At 36.6% G+C, this 21174-nt stretch overlaps 1 protein-coding gene across 3 annotated transcripts in view; it reads left to right on the top strand.

Annotated features, from left to right (window-relative positions):
* Nucleotides 1–21174, top strand: part of LOC102063136 (uncharacterized) — a 61881-nt gene that overhangs the window by 3726 nt on the left and 36981 nt on the right. The window contains exon 2 of one of the 3 annotated variants that reach the window (XR_012581626.1): nt 20908–21014. The exons of the other annotated variants lie outside the window; for them this stretch is intronic. The gene's annotated coding sequence lies outside the window, so the exon portion shown is untranslated. The remainder of the gene's footprint in view (nt 1–20907; nt 21015–21174) is intronic. 3 annotated transcript variants of the gene reach the window in all.

Below are 21174 nucleotides of genomic sequence, written 5' to 3' on the forward strand. Positions count from 1 at the left end.
AATGTTTATCACAAAAAACAATAGGTATTATCTGTTTGTACAAGGCAAGTGATTTCTCTTATGGCTTCCAACATTAAATGTCAGCTGGCTTGAGAGAGCCACACAAATAACCTTCCAAATTAACATTTCTAATAAATTGTCTAACAGATGATAAGTACAGGTTTTGAAAAGTGCAAGAGAGGAATCCAGATGGTGGGGTAGTATAGGAAAGATCAGTCACTCATTTTGGTCAAACAAGGAATATAGACACACATCCCCCAACCTCAAAAAAAAAAAAAAAGTCTGGTGCTTAATCTGCTTATAGGGCAGGCTGATAACTGGAATGATGAGGCTGGTAACAAAAGAAATGTAATAGGAAAATGATCTGCTCAACATGTAATTAATACTAGCATCTGTCGCCATTTAATGAATGCTACACTAATCAGAAGATTTTGTCATGTTAGTAAAATGTTCAGCTACTTACCCACAAAAGACCAGCTTGGTACATTCACAGTGCAATATTCCACACGTGATCTGCTCGTGTAACAGCCAGGACTCTGTCAAATATGCAACTGCAGAATTGTGTGTTTGGCCAGAGATCAGCAACTGGGTTCTCTCAAAGGCATACACAGGACATGTAGATGAACAAACAGTGTAAGTAACTGGGCAAACAGTTCTCATGAATGTTCTTGTTCTTTACCCCTCATTGCTCCCATTGTTTAGTGTTCGCCTCTCTTTCTTCAATCAGTTTCTGATTAAATCAATACATTCTGAGCACAGCACATTATTTTGGATACTGAGTACTATAGTATTTGCTTAAAAGATCCTGTAATTAGTTGTTTCAACTTTTAAAATAAAGGTTTTTTCTGACTTTTAGTTGTAAGCAAAAATTCTGAACCTATAGCACTTAAATCTTTAAGAACCTTTTTTTAAAAAAATCCTTTTACAATAAACAACCCAATTCTCTACTGATCTCTGTAAGTCCTATACTACAAAAACCCAAGCAAAAAGTCACCACCACACCACCAACAACATATTCCAAACAAAAATTAAACAAAACAAAACACTCCAACAATTTATAATTTTCAATAAAATTTCCATTTTAAGAGACATTAATAAATGATCCTTAGGGTGGTCTGGCTGACTTTCAGTTGTGAGAACCTTCATGATTTATTAAACCTGCAAGGATAGCTCCTCAGTTTGGTATTTTACAGTTAACTATTATATCTTGGGCTTGTTTTCAAGTCTTTATGATGACATTTGATATGTAACCTATTTGATTGACAGCAGATGCCATTTGAAGTGCTTAAGCCAGATGGATTGGGGCGGGGGGGAAATTAACAGATGTTCTAATAGTAATTGAGCTGAAATTAATTTCATGATACACAAAACAAATTTTGGAAAGATAAATCTTATTTTAAGTAAGTATCTGTAGGAGATGAACCTTTTTCAAAATTCTACTATTTTATTTGCCTTTGAAACCTGAGGGATGCCATACCAGTTACTACCTAGTCGGATTCTATCCAAGTCTCTTCTTTGACTTTCAAACAGAGATTTGTGTTCTTAGCAAACAAAAAGAGCACAGAAATTTCTCAAGAGGGAGTTTAAAAAATTATATTTTATTATAAGCTGTTTGTATGGAGCACTTCAACTGCATAAAATAGGAAATTGTTGTTGTTGTTGTAAAGTAGAAATATTTCAAGTATATTTTGTTGAGACCAGGAGACAGCAGCCATTTTGTCCCAGTTCAGGAAATACTCTCCTATGTTGAAAAGGTGTATTTCCAAAAGAATCAAACATTTTCATGGTAATTCTATCACACAGTATTAATCATTTATTATCAGGAGAATGTTCGTTAAGCCTAAAATACATAGGGAAATCACCTTTGCTTTTTTTGCTGTCTTTAATTCAGACATCAAAGTAAACAGAGCTGCTCAGAGAAAATGGAGACAGTTTCTCTGGGGAAATAATGATGAACTGGAAAAACATGAATGTTGTTGTCAGGTGTTCCAGTCCAAAGCTAAAATAAGTCAGTTTAGCAGTTTGGATGCCTGATAGTACCTCTCATGTCTGTGATGTGCCATCTCTGGGTGTATGCACTTGCCAGATCTTATCCATAAGGTTTGGGGAAGATTTGGGAATTCTTTGGTCATGCTGCAATATTGAAAATGTAATGCAGCCACAAGAACTGACATAGGAAAATTTGGGCTTTTAACAACTGAAATGCAATTGGTGATGTGTTGCACTGGCAATGCTGGAACTTCAGGGCTTTCATTATTATTATTATGGAGCAAGATTTCTCTAGAGAAGGCATTACGTACAGCAGTGTAAGTGGTGGGGTTTTACCTTCCCAGAAGGCTCAATTCTCTTTTTGGAGGGTGACTGTTTTAGGGGGTTTTTCCCCACAAACATTACTAAATGCTTAATCCTGTGAAACATTCATTTATTGATATGAAATGAGATATACTACTTATATGGAGTGATTATTACTTGTGAAGTTGAGTTCTTAGTGAGCCTATGGTAATGCAGTGCTGTCGTGTGGGCTTATGAAATCCTTTTTCTGTAGTGGTTGAGCTGTTATTTAAAGATGCATTGGAATATTCGCATATCAGTTTTAATTAAGGTATGTTAAAGGTGATAAAGTAATCACAGTTAATTTGCCATTAGTCTGGTTTTACTATATCACTGGTAGCCTAGAGATGTGTTCTTTACTTTTTGTCTCAGCTGGGTTTTGTCTACTTATAACTAGTCTTTAATATTCAGACAGCAGGATCTCACAGAATTTAAATGTTTAATCTCCATTTTATGCATGGTTTTAATATTTGTGGCTTTCTTTAAAAGTATCATACTTGATCTAGTCCTGCCTGACAAGGATGATTTTCAGGTCATGAAGTGAATTGTTTCTCAAGGTAAGCAATCACAACTACTTTCTGCTTAATAATGGAAACATTTCTTGCTGTACCACAGTCATGTTCACATGTTCCTTATTGCCAGTGCTTGTTCTTTAGAAAAAAAGATTTAGTGATATTTTTATACTTAGGTAGTAAATCCTTATCAATCTTGTTCTCTGTCTTGGGATACCTCAGGAGTAATTCTACTTTCATGTTACCAAAGGTAAGTTTGTGTTCTTGCCTGTTTTGTTTTCCTTTATCCTGCTTCAAGTTAGAAAAATAATTATTTCTTTTTTCTGTCACTTTATTAACCAAGAACTGTTTACATTATTTCATTTTCCATATACGCAGTAGCATTCATGATGAAGAACCATCAGATATGTTTACTTGACTAGCCATATTTATACTTTTTTCATTTATCAAAAGTAATTAAATGCACTCAGCAAAGTGTTCAAGGGAAAGAAGAAGGGTAGAAGGCAAAGCTAGAAAAGGTTCAGAATTTTTATCTCAATGTGAGATAGACTGTGAAATGTCATATCTAAAGATGCACCAGTGTAACCTAGAAAAAATTTTTAAACAAAGTTGGTGGTCTAAACTGCTCTATGGATTTTTATTCTAAAGATTTGCTTGATTTTGATTTGCTGTAAACTAAATCAGTTTGTGTTACACTGAAATAAGCCTAAATAAAACCAAAGTAAAAGTGCCTACAGCTTTTGGATGGACTTCACGAAATTAGATTAAAATTGTGCATTGGGTACAACCAGTGTACATGTCATTTGTTGGCTGAAGCCTGAATTACACAAATTGTCTGGAGAAGGGTGAGAACTGGAAGAATGAACAATAGTGCACAGTAAAAGGATATAAATAATTTGTTGAAAAATTCAAAATTATACTGTAGACATAGAAACCTGGGAGAGTGTCTGAAGCCAGAGTTCTAAATAACCTAATAGGATGACAGTGAACAATAGAGTGAAAGGAATGACAGCAGATGGGGATTGCAAGCAAGAGAAGCTGTGTAGCTGGAAAGCATCAAAAAAGCAAGCAGATACTTGTGACAGAAAATGTAATGTATGTTTTAATACATGTGCATATCAAATTATCATGGCAAATGATAATGAGAGATTTCAGTTTCTGCTAAGCTGGTGCTACAGCTGAGTTGTACAGTTGTTTCCTCCTGTGCAGTTTATAATGAGACTGAAACCTAGAGGTAATCAGTATTAAGTTTCATGTAAAATGAGTAGTTAAAATTGGACTGAAAAAATCCTAGTGTTTGAAGAAACAGGAAACAAAGTCAACCAACAGGTAGCACATGCTGCCTGTAGTACTGGGCTGATAACTGATGGAGAGAAAGGGCACACTTGTTAACACAGCTTTTTCTAAAACCTGGAGTCATGCGTAGGAGCCAAGTACATGAGAATGCCTGCACCATGTGATAGATTCTTTAGTGTTCCTGTCTTCTGATTTGAGGTGGAATTAAAGCTGTAAATAGGCAGCAAGGGAACTTTGAAAAACATATTGGTAGTCTTAGTTTGTTCTTTAAAAATGTGGTGAGATTTAGGGGCCAGTGCAATAGATGTTCCTCAAAATTTAGAGTAGGAGATGTCAGTGCTGAAAGTGAGCTGCCCACGTATGAATATAGGAAAACAGTTTTCAGCAGATATTAAACAAGTGGCAGCTATATGCAAATCAGGAAGATAAGAAGTATCCAAGAAGGGAGCAGTGGGATGATTTAACTAAGACTTCGTCTGTAATAAAAAGGATTGCCAGTTATACGTGCAGACCCTGCTAAAAGAGGTGCAGATTCCCTAAAAATTACTTTGCACTGTAACACTGCTGTACTTCAGGACATTTTATACAGATAGCAAAAGTCTACCTGCCCTGTTCTGTTGTTTGGAGTTTTTTACTCTAATAAAGAGGAAAGAAACTCAAACACAAAAAAAAACAATTCCAAGCATTGTCTAGACCTGAAATTGTGAGGGGAGACCTTGAAACTGAATTAAGGAGGACAAAACTTAAAGAAATTTTTAAATTAAACCTGTCAGTGTCTTATCCATCTAGAAAGGAATGTTATGTCTTGCACTTAGCTTACATGCTTTGTTCTGTTAAGTAGTAGCATAATCTCTCTGGGTCTGCCTGTTTAATCACATTAATAAATGGCAAGTATCATGCTCATAAGTGAAGACTCTGATCCTCTAGAGTAATATTTTATTCCCTCTGATAGTTTTGCTTTCCCTTCAGCACATCCCCTCCCTTCTGCATTGTCTCTCACTCTTGTATTGTTTCTCTGATCTGTGTGCATAATTCTATACAAAGGTAGACCTTAGCTTCCAAAGCACTTTTGCTGTAAGCAGCTGTGATAAACAGCTTTATCTACTTTTTTTTTTTCCCTTAACTTTCTTCACTTTTTATTTATTCTCTCTCCCACCCACAAGCTCTGGGAAAACCAAGGAAGAAAGATACTAAAATAGGACTTAACCCAGTATGAAACTGAGAGAAATGGAAGAGACCATGGCAAGACAACAAATTTTGTGCTCAAATATAAGTACTGCATTCCCCAAAGGAAAAGACAATTATAATTTCCAAATTTTTTATTATATCTTCCTCCTGAATTTTACTAAAACATTTTTCAGATGCTCTAAGTGGGAGCCTTAGGTAGTCATGCATACACACACGCAAAGCTAATCCCTTGGTTTAAGTGGGTTGATGTTTCCAAGCGTGAGTGAAGTGAAGGAAAAATTATCAACTTCTAAGTTGCTATATGTGAAATTTTGGAATTGAGACATTTCTCTTCATGCACTTGAAATATTTGTTAAAAGCACCGCACAAAAGAGTTTGCCTTGACACCAGGAAGTTATCTTTTTTCTGTGTGTCATTATCTCTGAACTCTGCTACAGTCACTGGTGTATTTTGTTTGCTAACTAAAGCAAACTAATCTTTTTAGCTTTCCTTGCTATTAAAACTTCTTTTTCTCCAAAACCAAAGCAGACATAAGAGAAGGGAAGTATGTGGGTTTCCATGATGACTAATGTGGTCCTGAGAAGAATCTGTACAAACTTTCAGGTACACACTGTTGTCCAGAATTTCTACTCAACGATGTGTATGGTTATTTCTTGTAGAACAGTTCCTTTAGCACAGCTGGGTATTAGCTTTTACACTTTGGACTCTGGCATAGATGAAGTGGACATCTCTGAGAAAGACTGAAACATGGACCATGTCTAGTTAATGCCAAACCTACTTTTTTCTTCTCATGAGTGGAGTGCACTTCAGAAGGAAACTTTTACCTTGTAGAGATGTAATCCTATCAGTACAGACAAAATAGTAATTTGTATGATTTCCTATATTATAGCAAATGCAGATGTCGAGGTTTTGTGTCAGTTGTGAAATGAAGCAGGAACCTTGTAAGCCTTAAATTTGGTAAGGCTTAATAAATTGCCAAAAGAACAAAAAGCATATGATTTCACAGACATAACAGGCAGCAACTAGTACCTGTTTGGTTTCATATTGTTCATCCCCGAAATGTGGAATGGCACCAGTGTGTGGCACCAGCACCAGAGTCTTCAGTTTGGTGGGCTCTTGCACTATTGCACCCAGATGTGTTTAATTTTTTGTGTTTATTCGTGAAAAGTTGTCCTTCAAAGACTTCTGAGAATGCCAAATAAATTAGGACTTCGTTAACCAACCTCTTGATAGTTCATTTTACTTTCTTTTTCAGGTCAAAGCTTGCCAGTAATTTTGAGCTACATACCAGCACCAGTCCTGAAACCAGCCCCTTCTTCCAGGCTGCATTTGCTAGTGTTCACATTCTTGCATATTAACCAAATCAGAACTCTCAAAATAATCTGCTTTGGCCAGTCATATATTTTCATTACCAAGGGTCTAACTGGTCTTGGAGGCAGGAAGGAAAAAAGGAGACTTAACAGATTCTTCAGTTGCACAAGATCTGCATTCTTGCTTTTAAGTTAATCACAATATGCCATTGTAGGCTCTCATGAAACAACATTGCCCATGTGTGTTATCATTCCACAGCAGCTTATCCCACAGGGATCTAAATGGCATTGCCTTGAGCTGGGTCAGTGTCCATGCCTAAGGACAGCCTCACTCCAGCCCCTTCGAAAGCTATGAAACATTTTATTTTAGTTCTTTTGCAACTACCTGTCCATTGTCAGTGCTAGCTCTTTCATAGTTTAGACACAAGACATGTTTGCCTCTTCTTGGTGAAAATTTAATAAAATTTTAAGGTACCTGTTTTGCATTTTTTAAAGTGACCTAGAAGCCTCAGCTTCATTCACTTGCAGAATGAGCATAGCTTTATCTAAACCTAACGATTTCTGTTGTCCAACTCAAAATTTTCTTTATTTCTTATGCAGTCAAAGCTGCAGTGTGGATGTTAATGCAACTATGTGAAAAACTTCACTGTAAAGTAAAAAAACCCCTCTACTGTGGTATCAGCTTCTCAATTAGATGCAACTATGTTAGAGTAGAAGTAGAAAAAACTATGGTGAGAGGGTGCCTTTTCATAAGTAAAAATTTTAGAACTGTCTAATTTATAGTTATCTCCTTTAAGATATTTCAGTAATGTTGATATTTATTCCACTTTTATTTTGTAAAGATTTAAGTGAGGGTGAAATGGGCAATTTTTTAACCAAAATACATGGAAGTTAATTGTTTTATAACCAATAGATTCTTTTGCAATTGTAGTAAAAATGCAACAACACTGTGCAAGAGAAAAAAAAGATAAAATTATAAAATGAGTGACAAAAGCCTTTGAATACTCTAATTCTGAAATCAAAATTTTCTGGTCTTCTTTAATCTACAAAACCCAACCAAGGCACAGGTTGTTCTTTGGTTTTTTGGGTTTTTTTTAATATGATGGGGAAGTAATATAATGTGTGATAAAATAATCTGGGTAAAGGGATTTAGTAGAGGTAAAGTCTCTAAGACTGAGAATGTGACATTTTCTCTCTAGAAAACACAATGGCTCCTTCACTGTACAGTGGAATGAGATCTTGGACTGTAGTAACAAATCCAAGGCTAAAAACAAAGACTGGGGATTTAGGCCATTCACCTTGGACAGAGGAAAATGTTTGAATCTAGATCTCCTGAATCTCAACAATGTTATTTTCTAGATTCTGTAATCACCTTCCTTCTCCAACAAATGTTTAACTGTTTAAAAGAGAATAATTTAAGGGAAAAGTTAACCTCCATATAGCCTGTAATCTGAGAAACTGTGTTTTGAGCTACTGGTTTTAAGCAAAGCAAAAAGCTGAATCTGAAGAAGTTTGAAATCCTAATAAAGTGTACTGGGGAAGGAGAAAGTTTCTCATATTTGCCTTTGTACAGGGTTTCACAATTCACCCTGTCTGTCTCAGCTTCCCCAGAGGTTTCCCAGTATACAGTATGAATTTGATGTGTGAGACTTGTCTACTTCTACAGCTTCTGAATGAGATTAAGTGAGACCCACATCCTGAGGAAGGTGGCTCACCATGTGACAAATTTCAAATATTATTTTCTCATACAATGTAAAGACTTCTATGCTTCTGGTAATCTACAGTTCAGATTCATTTTGACAATAGATACTCCCTAAATAGTTTAATTTTTGCTAATTTGCACTTAAATATTTAAGTTGTTTTATTGGTTAAAAAATTGCAATTACTTTTTACCTGAAGCTTTGTTTGGTTCCTGCTGTTTAGATTTAGGTTTGCTCATCCTTTCTTCTTCTCTCTTTATTAAAGAAGAAAATGCCTATGGAATAAGCAGTGTGGTAGTGAATTCCTTTACCACTTGCACCTCCAAATAACATTGAGAATGGAATGTGTCCATGGTAACCAGGATGCACTCATAACACTTTCCATTCTTCATCTTTTAATCTATGCAAATAGTATAGTATTATAAAATCTATGCAATATTTTTATTTGAAATAACCACATGCTAACAAATTACCAAGGTAACTGCAATTTGCCCTAGGTATTTGTACATAAAGCAGTTTTTTAATGGGTTGGTGCTATTGACAGTTTGTTCCACTGTAAATCGAAGAATAATGTTTCAAAAAAATCACAGTGGTGTTCAATAAAATTACTTGAATATTTTACTTTTCCTGTGCCTCCACATGTTGGCCTGATCTTTCCATTTTGGCAGAGTTCCATGGCAGTGTGATTCCTGGTACAGCAATTAAGAGGAGGCAATGTTATGGAAGTATGTATTTCTTTAGTTTTTTGAAATTCCTATTAAAATGCCTTGGAATTTAGAAAACAATAATTTGGAATTGTACAACAATACTGCAAGAAGGTACATTTTTATACCCATATTAAAACATCTGCTGTAATAGACAAGGGTATTTAATTTGCAGAGTATTGGCTTATATTCCATTTTAAAGTTTGTTAGATTCTGTAAAGATAAAACCCTTTTTCAAGAGTCTAAATACACATATGCCCACTCTAGTGTTTAGAATAAGTATGTTCTTGGGCACTCACATATATTTAAGCTTACATTATAGATAAATTCATTCATATACCCAAAATAACAAAAAATATATAGAATACTTACTGTGAAAAGTTTGTCTTGCTTACAGCAGTGCAGATTTTGAGTATTTTCTATCTGTATGCACTTTGTTTTGTTGTATTGTACATCCCAGACTGAAAAGTGTTGATTAATGTATTTTATTACAGATCCCAACACATTGTAATCTCCAGTACAGTAGAGCTCTGCTTTTTAAAGAATCAAATTTATAAAATTATGTATAGTTAATTTTCTGTATAGACTTATAGATTTAATCTATAAGTAGAACATTGTTAGGTATGCAAGGTCAAAAGTTTAAAAGCAACAGTCATTAATCAGTTTTGGTAAGTGATTCCGGCGACAGGTAGCTATTTTGTTTTTCAGTTACCTTTGGCATTTTCATTCTGAGAAATTGGTTTGTTTATTTGTTTTTTAAAGAAATGTCACTTCCAACAGTAACAGGAAAAGGCCAAGAGAAAGCCTATTAACCATGTTTCTTTTCTCCTTTAACAATGGGGTTTTTCTCATATATACTGCATTCATGTGTCCGTGTTGAAGGATATCCAAGGTGAGGAACATGTTAGAGATGTCTTTTCTTTCTCTACTGGTGTATCAGTTTTGTTTTGACCTTATTCTCACCTCATGTTTTCCACAAATAAGAATGGAAGTAGCCTTGTGTGCTGCTTCTCCCTACACTGCTAGAGATGAAAAGAGCTTTAGGAAGTACAGTAGGGCATTCAGTGTCCTATTATCCCTGTGCTGGGCTGCAAACATTCGAGTTCTAAAGCCTTCCCAGGTAGCAACATCATCTGTGAAACAGAACGACAAGGGCTTTATAATCCTTTTGCATTGAACCCTCATTACCACTGGTGTATGAAATGAGGTTATGTTAACAACATGGCAGTCTATATTGTGCATCTTCCTTGCAGAAATGTTAATTCCACTGTATCAAAGGCTTCAATGGTATATTTATTTTTCATATATTAAATTCTAGAATGCAGTTTGGATGAATATGGGCTTTTTTGCCTTCAAAGATGCAGCTGTTTCACTGCAAAGGACTAGAGACTGTTTATTGTAAAATAAAATGAATTTATGTAACTGAGTAGGACTTTTTCCTTTTATTCCTACAAAAGGTTGTTTTGCAGAGTACTGTGGATATCTCTGAGTGTTAATCAAAGCTATTTTATATGTATGCAATCAGATATGTGATTTAGCCATTATGATTACCCCATATAGTGATATATTAGCCACAATAACCATCAAAATGATAAATTTTATCTGGTTATATTTGACATTCAGATAAAAATGTTAAGCATTTATTCTAACTTATTTACTGCTGTATATGAGATATCAACAGAACCCTGCCTTAGAAGATAGTCTGGAATAGGAGTTTTAATTTGAAAATTAAACTGAATACAACTCATTGGGAGTTACAAATACTTAATGCTCAACTTTAAAATCTCCATTTTAGCGGTGAAATACCAGAGAGATCTAAAGTTAAATTTTATGTTGAGAGATATATACCACTGTTGTCAGAGCTAAGATTTGTAAAAGTAACTCAATTTTTTTCAGTCAGTATATGGAAGTATTGACAGTTAACTCAAGGCTTGCTTTTAATTTTCCTTTTTGGCATGCCAGTAGAAAAAATAAAGATCTATGGAGTATGGTTTTTAATACATACATGTATGTGAATGTGTTTATAAATATTCACCTCACTAATATTCTCATTTGTCAGTTTTATCACTCATGTCAGGAACCCACCTATAGATATGGCAGTGTAAAGTCCTGACTTTTCTCAATTAAATGCAAGGGAATAAACCAGATTAATATTAGTAACACTGGATTAGATGGGTTTTTTAACCTTGTCTAAAACAGCAAGTGAATTTTACTTGTGGCTTGGAGCGTGCTCTTTGTGAGCAACTTGTGTGAATGATGATGACTTTCCTCTTGGGTAGGCCCAGCTGTGACAGCAACAAAGTCAATGTTAAAAGGTGACACATTGTTCAAGCACTTATGTAATGTTTTAAGACAACTCTGGGAAAATTGCTGGTAGTTAGGACCACTTATACTCCATCATTTCATTGCTATCTAGTTTACTATTCACGTTAATTTTTTGTCTCGGTTGCATGCTTTGTAATGCAGATTTTCTTTTGTTTTTCTGTCTCTGAAAATGTGAGTTGAACATTACTCCTGGAAAGCTTTTGCCAGAGTTTTCAGAATTCTTAAATGCTGAGCTTTGAACCGTCCTATTAGTTTTGATTTTTACAAAATGTTAAAGTCCCAGTTTAACTTCTAAGCTGCCAATTTTGAATGCCTGAGCAGTTGGATGGGTATATCTACTTAACCACATAACTTGACACCTGATACATTGTGATCCTATGAAGAAATGAGAAACAAAACCAGAATCTTTCTAGTCTTGCCTGTTGAGATATCTTGTGTGTGAAGTGTGTGTTTATTTCTATGAATGATTTGCATGCAGGAGTTGTTAAAACATTTTACACTTGTTGCCAGTGCATTAGGGGATGTTGATTGTCCCTGGAAGCTGCTGGTAATGTAACTGTGGTCTGATCTTTTAGGAAAACTTTCTTTTGGGACTGTAGTAATATTTATGTAGCCCCAACCCTGAATCTGGTAAAACACTTATCTCCTGGTGCTTGATATTAATTTCATCTGCCTTTCTTCTTTTTTTTCTTTCACAATTGTAGGTCATTTTCAGGTGGTGGAAAATCTCCATTAGGAATGAATTTCATAATTTAAAACCTAGAGAAATTATAGCATCTCAGGAGGATAATAATAATTACAAATGTTGGGTGGCAATATTGATCTGCAATAAATTTCATGAAAGATGGGATTGCTTTGGCTAACATACTTCTTCCTATGAATTAATTAATATAAATTAATGTATGAATAATGAAAAAACCAAAAAGATGGGACAATAAACCTAAATATATGAAAAAGCCCAGCAGCATTCATAGTTTCATTGTAAGACAATGACAGAGATTTTAGCAACAAATATAGGCCAGAAAGCAATGTTCTTATGGCTGACAACTCATAATGCTCTGTGCCAGCACATTTGTTTCTATGGCCATGTTGTGAGCCATCCAGATTTGAATTCCCAATCTAATTTGACACAACTGCTAATGCAACAGGTGACTGGGTCTATACAAGTGCAAAATTACTCCAGGCGCAGACAGCCAGGAAAAAAAGGGCAGTGGGGACACCACTAAATTAACCTCAGAGACAGGCTGGTCACTGAGAACATCTGAAATAATGATGCATTTTCCCAAAGTTCCATGGAACTGTGTCCCAGGTAGTTATTGCTCTGCATCTTATAATTTTGGTCCCCAGTAATGGATTAACTTAAGAGGTGGTCATGTTACAAGATGCAGTTGATCATGGTTCACAGAGAAGACAGTCTTCTGAAAATACTGATCCAGAGACATCTTTATTCAGTAACTGCTGGGATGGGTGAGGTGAGCTATGCCTAGTCTGGAAATGGAGAATTTCGTAACTGCACCTGCAGTCTCTTTTGTAGCCCAAGACCTAATAGCACAAACCACCTCAGATTGGTGAGATCTTGACTTTTTTAAAAATAAACTGCTTTTGTATTCTCATTCTGTACAGGCATTAAAAAAATATTTACGATGTGACTTCATAATTATCCCATTTTTATTATGACCTTGAAAAGTGTCATTTTGAAATAAAGTTTTGTTTTTCTCATCAACAGCTTTGGTTGACATAATCTTGAATCACTGTCTTATGTAATCATCATCTTATTTGAGTAAGTTCTCCAGGGAGGTGCTGGAGTCACTTTCTCTGGAAGTGTTCAAGAAGTGTCTGGATGTGACACTTGGAGAATGATTTAGGGGTGATTATGGTAGTGTTGGACTGGATGATCTTGAAGGTCTTATCCAGCCTGGGTGATTCTGTGATTATTTGCACAGAGGTGGAGGAGATCTGCTTTCCTAAGAAGGATATGAATCTTGGGAAAGAGGTATGGGGGTAGGGGGAGGGTACAACCATTTATCTCTTGTGAAGAATAAATTGGAGTGTATCCTCACTCAGAGTCTCAGATAAGACCAACATATTCTCTATGCTTTGCTTATTAAAATCTAACACATCCTACAGCACAACTGGGAGATTTTTAGCCCTGCTGAGTTCATGTGGCCTGCACTTCTATGTTCAGGTTTGTGTTTGTTACATTTGTGTTTCTGATTTGCTATTGTAACTTTTGCAACTGGTCAGTTTCAAGTGAACTTGATAGAAATAATAACACCACCTTAGGCTGCTGGGTAGGGCTGTGAGCCCTGTTAGTGTTGCATGGATGGAAAGGCTTCACATTCTCAGCTCAAGGGACTGGATATATATACACAAGGCATGGAAAAAGTTTCAATCAGCACTCACAGTCCATGACAAAACCAATCTTTAATTCCAGTTATAACTGCTTGTTTTGACTAGGAGGGGAATGAATATGGCCTGAACCAACAGAAAATGGACTGCCTGTTGAACTTGGCGCAGGCTCAGACAGACTTTAAATATGCTGGAGTTTTGCAGATGTTCCTAATTGCTCCATTAGTTGAAGCAAAAAGTTGTACTGCATTTTAATTCATAGCAAAATTAAAATTTTATAAATTTGAGCTTTCAAAGAAGTAGTCTTCTATACTCTTTTTGTTGACCTCTTTTTTTTTAATTTACCTTATAAAAGTAGATTTGAGATGTGAATATATGCTGGTGAGAAGGCTTCTAGCTTTTTCGTTTTTACTCATTGCTTGTAGTGTAAGGTTTTTCTGCAGCATTTGATATTAATATGATGTCACAATGAAACATCTGTTTTATGTTACGTGGGTGCAATGATTTAGGTAATTAAATTATTGTTAGCAAGCAGTTTTCCACTGTTATTCTGTGGTTTTAGTAGGTTACAAATAATTCAGTAGGTTATAAATAAGATCTGCCTGCTTTTTCTTGAAAAGTCTTATTGGTGGTTCAGAGGTTTCCTTCCCTATAGGAAGTATTGAAAGCCACATTTGCCATTCTTTTCTAAGATGTAGTCATTTCTTTCTCCTGCTAAAAGTATCTCTAAAACTGGAGGGTTCCCCTCTACTTTTTATTAAAATTATAATATAAAATAAGGGTGTTTTCTTTTTAGAAAAATGCTAACACAAATAGAAGTATTACAAGTATAAATTACTATGTTTGTGAGTTATATTGTCATACTGATATTATTTCTGTCCATAGTTCTTGCTGTTCCACACAATCAGATGTTTTTACACCTCCTCACCTCCTGTTAAGAGCTTTTCTGCTCCTAAGTATTCACATACTATTATTTTTCTATTAATTCTCCACAAATATATAATATACATATATATACACTGGAAAAAGAGATAGATAGATAGATAGATAGATAGATAGATAGATAGATAGATAGATAGAGACATACATACATACATACATACATACATACATACATACATATTCTGGAATAATATTCTAGTTATCCATACTGATTTATTTGCTGACTGGGAGTTCAAATAAATACTTCTCACCAGATCTGTGCTTTGCTGCTAAATATTTGGTACCCTCCTGCCACTAAAATGTTTTCCTGTTAAGCGTTGGTATTTCCTGTCATTATCTCCTGGTTTTCATTCTGGTGATTTTATCTCTCTTCATGTGATTGGGATTTTTAGAGAACTTTTTTTTTTTTAAAAGTGCCTGAACTACTAACATTACCATTTTACTAAATTTATAAAAACAACCATACAGCTATAAACATTCATGTTTGTTTTGAGATGTTTTCTGTTCTTTTTGGGCAGTGAAATAACATATCATTATGTTTCTTTTCATTATTTCATGAAGCCAAGAGGATAGAGCAAGATTTTGGATTTGGTTTTGCAATGATGGAAAATTAATTGATGATAGTGTTGAGCAAGAGAAGAGAGCTCTACTTATATTTTTGGATGAGTGAACAATTAGTACAAGTCATCAAATATTCTCCAGCACTTTCAGAATGAAAATGTCATAGAAAACTTAAAATTCAATAAATTTTCACAGTTAATTCATTGTTAGCTTCACATACATTATTTTAAAAAATTAAATACTAAATATATATTAGAATAGCCATATCAGATCACACTATTATTTCTAGAAATAAATAATTTCTAATAAAGAAAACGTCAAATATGTGTGTGGTAGCCTGCTTGATCATTCAACATTTATAGATGCGCAGTGAAAATATTTATCCCCACCATTCCCAGGATGAGAAGATTTGAAGCATTCTTTCATATCAGCTTGAATTAGATCAGCCTGACCATTTTTAGTTGACTGTGTAGATCATTTTGTACTTGCATAAGAAATTTTAGGGAAATTACCAACTGTATAGAACTGAGATGCTTGGAATGCAAAAAAGCAAAGGAGAACTGACAGCAAACTGATTCTTCAGTGAGATACAGCATGGAAAAGAGAGCTGCAGAATATTGGGTCACCTAGCCAAATACATGAAGGAAGATAAGGTGATAGCTTCCTCCCTTCCTCCCATGTGGTTGCCTCAGGAATATTGGCGGGGGGGAAGAAGAAAAAAATCATAACATCTTAAAATTGTGTCATTTTCAAAGCTCTTTGAAAGGTATCCACACAATGTTGAGTTTTTTAATTAATCTGACAAAATACTTTGGAAGGAAAACTGCAGCATAAAAATAGGCCTATAGACAGTATATAGTTTCAACTTCCATGAAAAATAAGGGGAAAGAAATCCTGTACAAATCTGGATGGCTGCATTTATTTTGTTAGGAAACAACATGGAGCTTCAGAATGTACCACTGATAATTCATTAAAAGTGTAGCAAATTGAATTCAGGATTTCTATTGTAGTGAACCAGTAATTCTGTTACAGGAATTTGATAAACTAGATATGTGATCTGAAGAAAACAGTGGTAAAGTCAACAGGCCAAGTTCCAAGTTGGGCACAGAAGCAGAAATAATCAGGTGACTGCGGGATGGGCAGTTCCTCCCTAGGTAGGAGAGTTACAGAAGGACAGCTTGGTTTGGTACTGGATCTCAAAGGAACAAGTCAAAAAATGCCACATCCCTGTAGAAGGGAACTGCCTTCAATTTCATGTTGGTTTCACTGCACCTATGTAAGATAAGAAGCAGAACTACAGGGACTCATGATGTCAGAGCCATCATTATTTTCCCCAAAACATATGACTGAAGTATCTTTTTCAGTTGTTTTACCAACTTCCCTCTGAATAAATAGCACATTCTTTACATAAAAATCTGTATGTACGTGGGGAAGTTGATCCAAAAATGAATCTTAATATTCATGTTAAATAATATTTTGTCTAGAAAAACATCTGACTTTTTGTCGGGCCGGTTTTGGTATTGTTTTTTTTTTTTTTTTTAAGATGTACCTGCATAACCTGGAAAGAAATTTCAGGCTTTTACAAATCTGTTGTATCTTGTATTTGGTTTCATTTTTTCCCACTTCAGATTACTGTAGTGTTTGGTGCCAGAGTTCTAGAACGTCCTCAATTTGTGCCGAGGTAACTATGACTTCCTGAAACAGTTTCCTGTCCCATTGCTCCTGTACATCATTTCCTTTCTGAGCTTGAAGATATTGCCAGACTTTCTCAAGTTTCACACAGATTTGAGACAGTAAAAATTTAAAACCCAAAACATTCAAATTGAAATAGTTATCTTTGCTGAGCAGACTGTTGGCTTTGATTCATGGTTTAACATAATCATCAATCTGTCTGCTTTCCTTAAGACAACAAGTAAATAAGGATTGTCATTTTTTTGGAGACAATAAATGAATCAAACTGAATGGCTGCAGTAAAAAACAGATCTTACAAAGGGTGTGTTTATCCTGCAAGCTTTTGTTTTATAATAAACTCAGTGATCCAGGTAATTCCATTGCAACCCATGGCTAGCTGTTACACACTACTTCCAGGATTAAGTATTGGAAATGTGAAACCTTTGCTTTGTTTTATGATTTGTATTATTTAGTGTCTAGAAACTTCACCCACAGACTGAGAACCCTTATTCTGAACTCATGACCAAACAAAAAGTCTTTATGTCTTTGACAAAAGACATGAGCACAAGGAAAGAGATTTTTTTTAGATTTTGCAGCAAGGAACTGTTAGAAACACAGGAGGAGAAAGAGGTGACTTTTGCTTGCTTGCTAGGAAGCTCTTCCCAGCCCTCAGGAAATGATGGGAAATAGTATGTACATGTTGAATTGAAACTTTAAAGAGTGAATAACAATAAGTTGCCATTATTGGAAAACTGGAGCTAAGGGTATCCTCTCCATGCTGAATGATGGGTAAGGGATTGGAAGGATAACCTGGAAGCTGCAGGAGAATGGGGAGCAATCTGTTGGTGCAAAAGAGAGAAAATGTATTGGAAAGGCCTTTGGGAGGGCAACTGTTCCAGCTTCCTGGTCTGTGCAGGGTCAGGAAATCAGGATGGAAAGCTAAAAACTTCAGAGCTATCATGTAGGAAGCTTATTTTTGTGGGTCTGAATACTTCAAAATTTTCTATCCCTGTCAGAGCCTGAAAAAAGGCTGCTGCAGAATTCAGGTAGGAGTGAAAAATATTTTAGCTCATGGAAAATAGGAAGAGAAATGTTTTAAAGAGTAAAATAACTTTATTCTTATACCCAAGAGTGCTGTAGAGGCCTAGAATGAAGCCCATCAGTTTCTGGGTGGAGAAGTTAATGAGAACATAAGCACCAGTGAGACCTTATGAGGAATTGTAAAATGGGTTTAGTTCTCTTGATTCTGCTGTGACAACTAGATATGTTCTGAAAGACTTCAGAGAGGCAGATTAAACTTGTATGGAGAGTGGGACATGTCTGGTGCAGAGCACATCCCAATCACAATAAGATTGCTCATAGGATTTGTATTATTTTGAGGCTATGTGGGACAAGATTTCAAGAAAAGTTCTGTGTCAGACTGGCAGTTCCAGAGGATGTGGCTGTGCTGCTATTCCTGTTTTGTGGCTACCAAAGCATTACAGATGCTTTAGTGAGAGCGAGTTCAAGTGAGCACAAGAAAAAGGGAACGGGGCAAAGAAAGCACAGGAGGAAATGGCAAGACAGGAAAATAGAGCGTGTCATTAATTTAAATATGAAGGCCAGATGGGAGCAGATAAGCTTGCTAAAGTTCTGGGCTGTATTTCAGTTTGAAGATAAATCAGTTGATATTGTGACTGGGGAACAACTGAATGGAGAATAAGGGAGTAAAATAACTAAAGGAAGAGAATGGATTGAAGAGAGACCAGGAAATTATTTGTCAGTATATTTGGAATTCATCTGTCATTTGAAGAGTGTGAGTCAAGCAGGATAAGGTACTATGGAGGGCAGTAAACTTTTCATTAGTTTAACACAAAGCCTTGGATATTTTGGAATTTAAAGAAATCCTAGAAAGCATTAAGTTGCATACCAATAAAAATATGATTTTGGCTTAATGCAGTAAACTATGAGAACAAGTAAAGCCATGCTCCCTTTCTCTCATTTCAGCAGTATACCTAGGGAATTAAAAATTTGCCCAAATAATATGTTTTTATTTCCAGAGTAATTTATGTATATACTGGAATGCTGCTCTCTGTGGGATTATCGAGTAGCATGTTTGGATTTCTGAACAGAGGAAATAGAACAGTTCTCCACTCAGGACTGGAAAGTGGAGTGTGGGAGCTCTGTGTGTCCATGCCATGCAGTGCATCCTTGCAGGCTGAACTCAGCAGATATCTGCATTGTGACCCCAAGCATGGCATTTCTCTGACTGGAGTTCTGAGCAAAAATCCTGCTCTCTAGGAGATCCAGATGCTTTCAATGTGTATTTGGAGGATTTTAGACTGTTCACTAGGTGCTATTCTTACGTCCTGTAACAGAAGTCCTGACGTGGACTCACCGAGTGAGCACTGTGTGTTTTCCCGACGCTTTGGCAGCGAGCGCTGTTCCGTGCAGCGTCCCGGCCCCAGTCCCGCCCGCGATCCCTGCCCGGAGTTCCGGACGAGCCCTCCGCAAACTCCGGGCGCTGCGGGGCGCGGCGGCCGCCAGAGGGCGCCCCGGGGCAGGGCCGCTGTCAGCGCGCGTGGGGACAGCCCGGGAATGGCTGGGATAGCACAGAGCCCGGGAATGGCTGCGATAGCACAGAGCCAGGGAATGGCTGGGATAACCCAGAGCTAGGGAATGGCTGGGACAATGCAGAGCCAGGGAATGGCTGGGATAACCCAGAGTCCGGAAATGGCTGGGACAATCCAGAGCCAGGGAAAGGCTGGGATAACCCAGAGCTAGGGAATGGCTGGGATAACACCGAGCCCGGGAATGGCTGAGATAACACAGAGCCAGGGAATGGCTGGCATAACACAGAGCCAGGGAATGGCTGGGATAACCCAGAGCCAGGGAATGGCTGGCATAACCCAGAGCCAGGGAATGCCTGGGATAGCACAGAGCCAGGGAATGGCTGGCATAACACAGAGCCAGGGAATGGCTGGGATAACCCAGAGCCAGGGAATGCCTGGGATAGCACAGAGCCAGGGAATGACTGGCATAACCCAGAGCCAGGGAATGGCTGGGACAATCCACAGCCAGGGAATGGCCAGGATAATCAGCTTTGCTTTTCTTCCTGTATTTTTTTATAAAGCACTGTGTTTGGAAATATAAATATGCAATAGGAAAAACTAATATATATTGTTTTTAACTTCATTAAAAACTTCACCATTCATGGTATCTTTATTTCATGGGCAAGCAAGATTGGCAAGAGCAGAGAGTAAGCAGAAATGTAAAGAGAACTTTTAAGAGGCTCGCACATTTTCATTTCAGCACTTATACGCATTTTTCCCCAATAATCTCTCCTTTTGCTCTGCTAGAATGTGCTAGGGTGTTGTGTATGCCTGCATAAGAACAACCAGGACCACAGGTACTCTGAGACAGCTTTGCTGTAGGCAGTGAGGGAAGCAGTTCCAGCTACATCTGCAGTGTGTAACACAAGGTACACCAGGATTTCTGCTTTTCTATTTCTGTTACCACTTGCATTGGAGTCATTGAGTACAACTGCACTTAGGCTCCTGCAACTGCACCTGGAGAGAAAAGTGGAACATTTGTGGGAAAAAGTAATGTTTCTGTGTTCTTGTATCATTTACAATGAGTAGATAATATATCACACAGGGTATCTTCCTAATTTTTTTTGTGATGGTTCTGTCATCTAACAGATTACATTTTTTTTTTCTTCCTTATATTGTTTCCACTTGATTCTGTTTATGGAGTCATTCTGAAAGCAGGCAGCATCTCCTGAGAAACAGGCTTAATCCTTACAGTACATCTGAAAGTTTTCTAAAATCGCATTTCTGTTCAAACCCCAAGGACTCTTTTACTTACCTTGAAAATAGATTTTATTTCTGAGGTGATTTTTACATACTGACAAGGTTTTTGGCACCAGTTTACACAGCTTGGTTGATTTCAGAGCAGCTGTATGAATTACACACCAGGAATGTACGTGGCATTACAGCTGCTTTTTTTCTTTTTTTTCTTTTTTTATTTTTTTTTTCAGTGGCAGAAAGGCCTTGGATATTATACCAAAAATAGCTTCTCAGATATTTCACAGAAAAACATGTGATATCTTGCACTGGCAACCCTGGACAAAACTTCTGATGTTCTGTGAGTTTAACTATCACTGCGTCTTTCAAAATGCGTGGGCAGCTTGCACTGCAAGTGACCTTCATACAAGGCCTCTGTGCTGTCTAAACACATTTTGTGGGGTAGAATAAGCAGCAGTGAGTAAGCCAAATGATGATTTTAAGCCTCTCCTTTCTCTCAC

The sequence above is a fragment of the Zonotrichia albicollis genome, chromosome 9 (genome assembly GCF_047830755.1).
Source record: "Zonotrichia albicollis isolate bZonAlb1 chromosome 9, bZonAlb1.hap1, whole genome shotgun sequence".
NCBI lineage: Eukaryota > Metazoa > Chordata > Aves > Passeriformes > Passerellidae > Zonotrichia > Zonotrichia albicollis.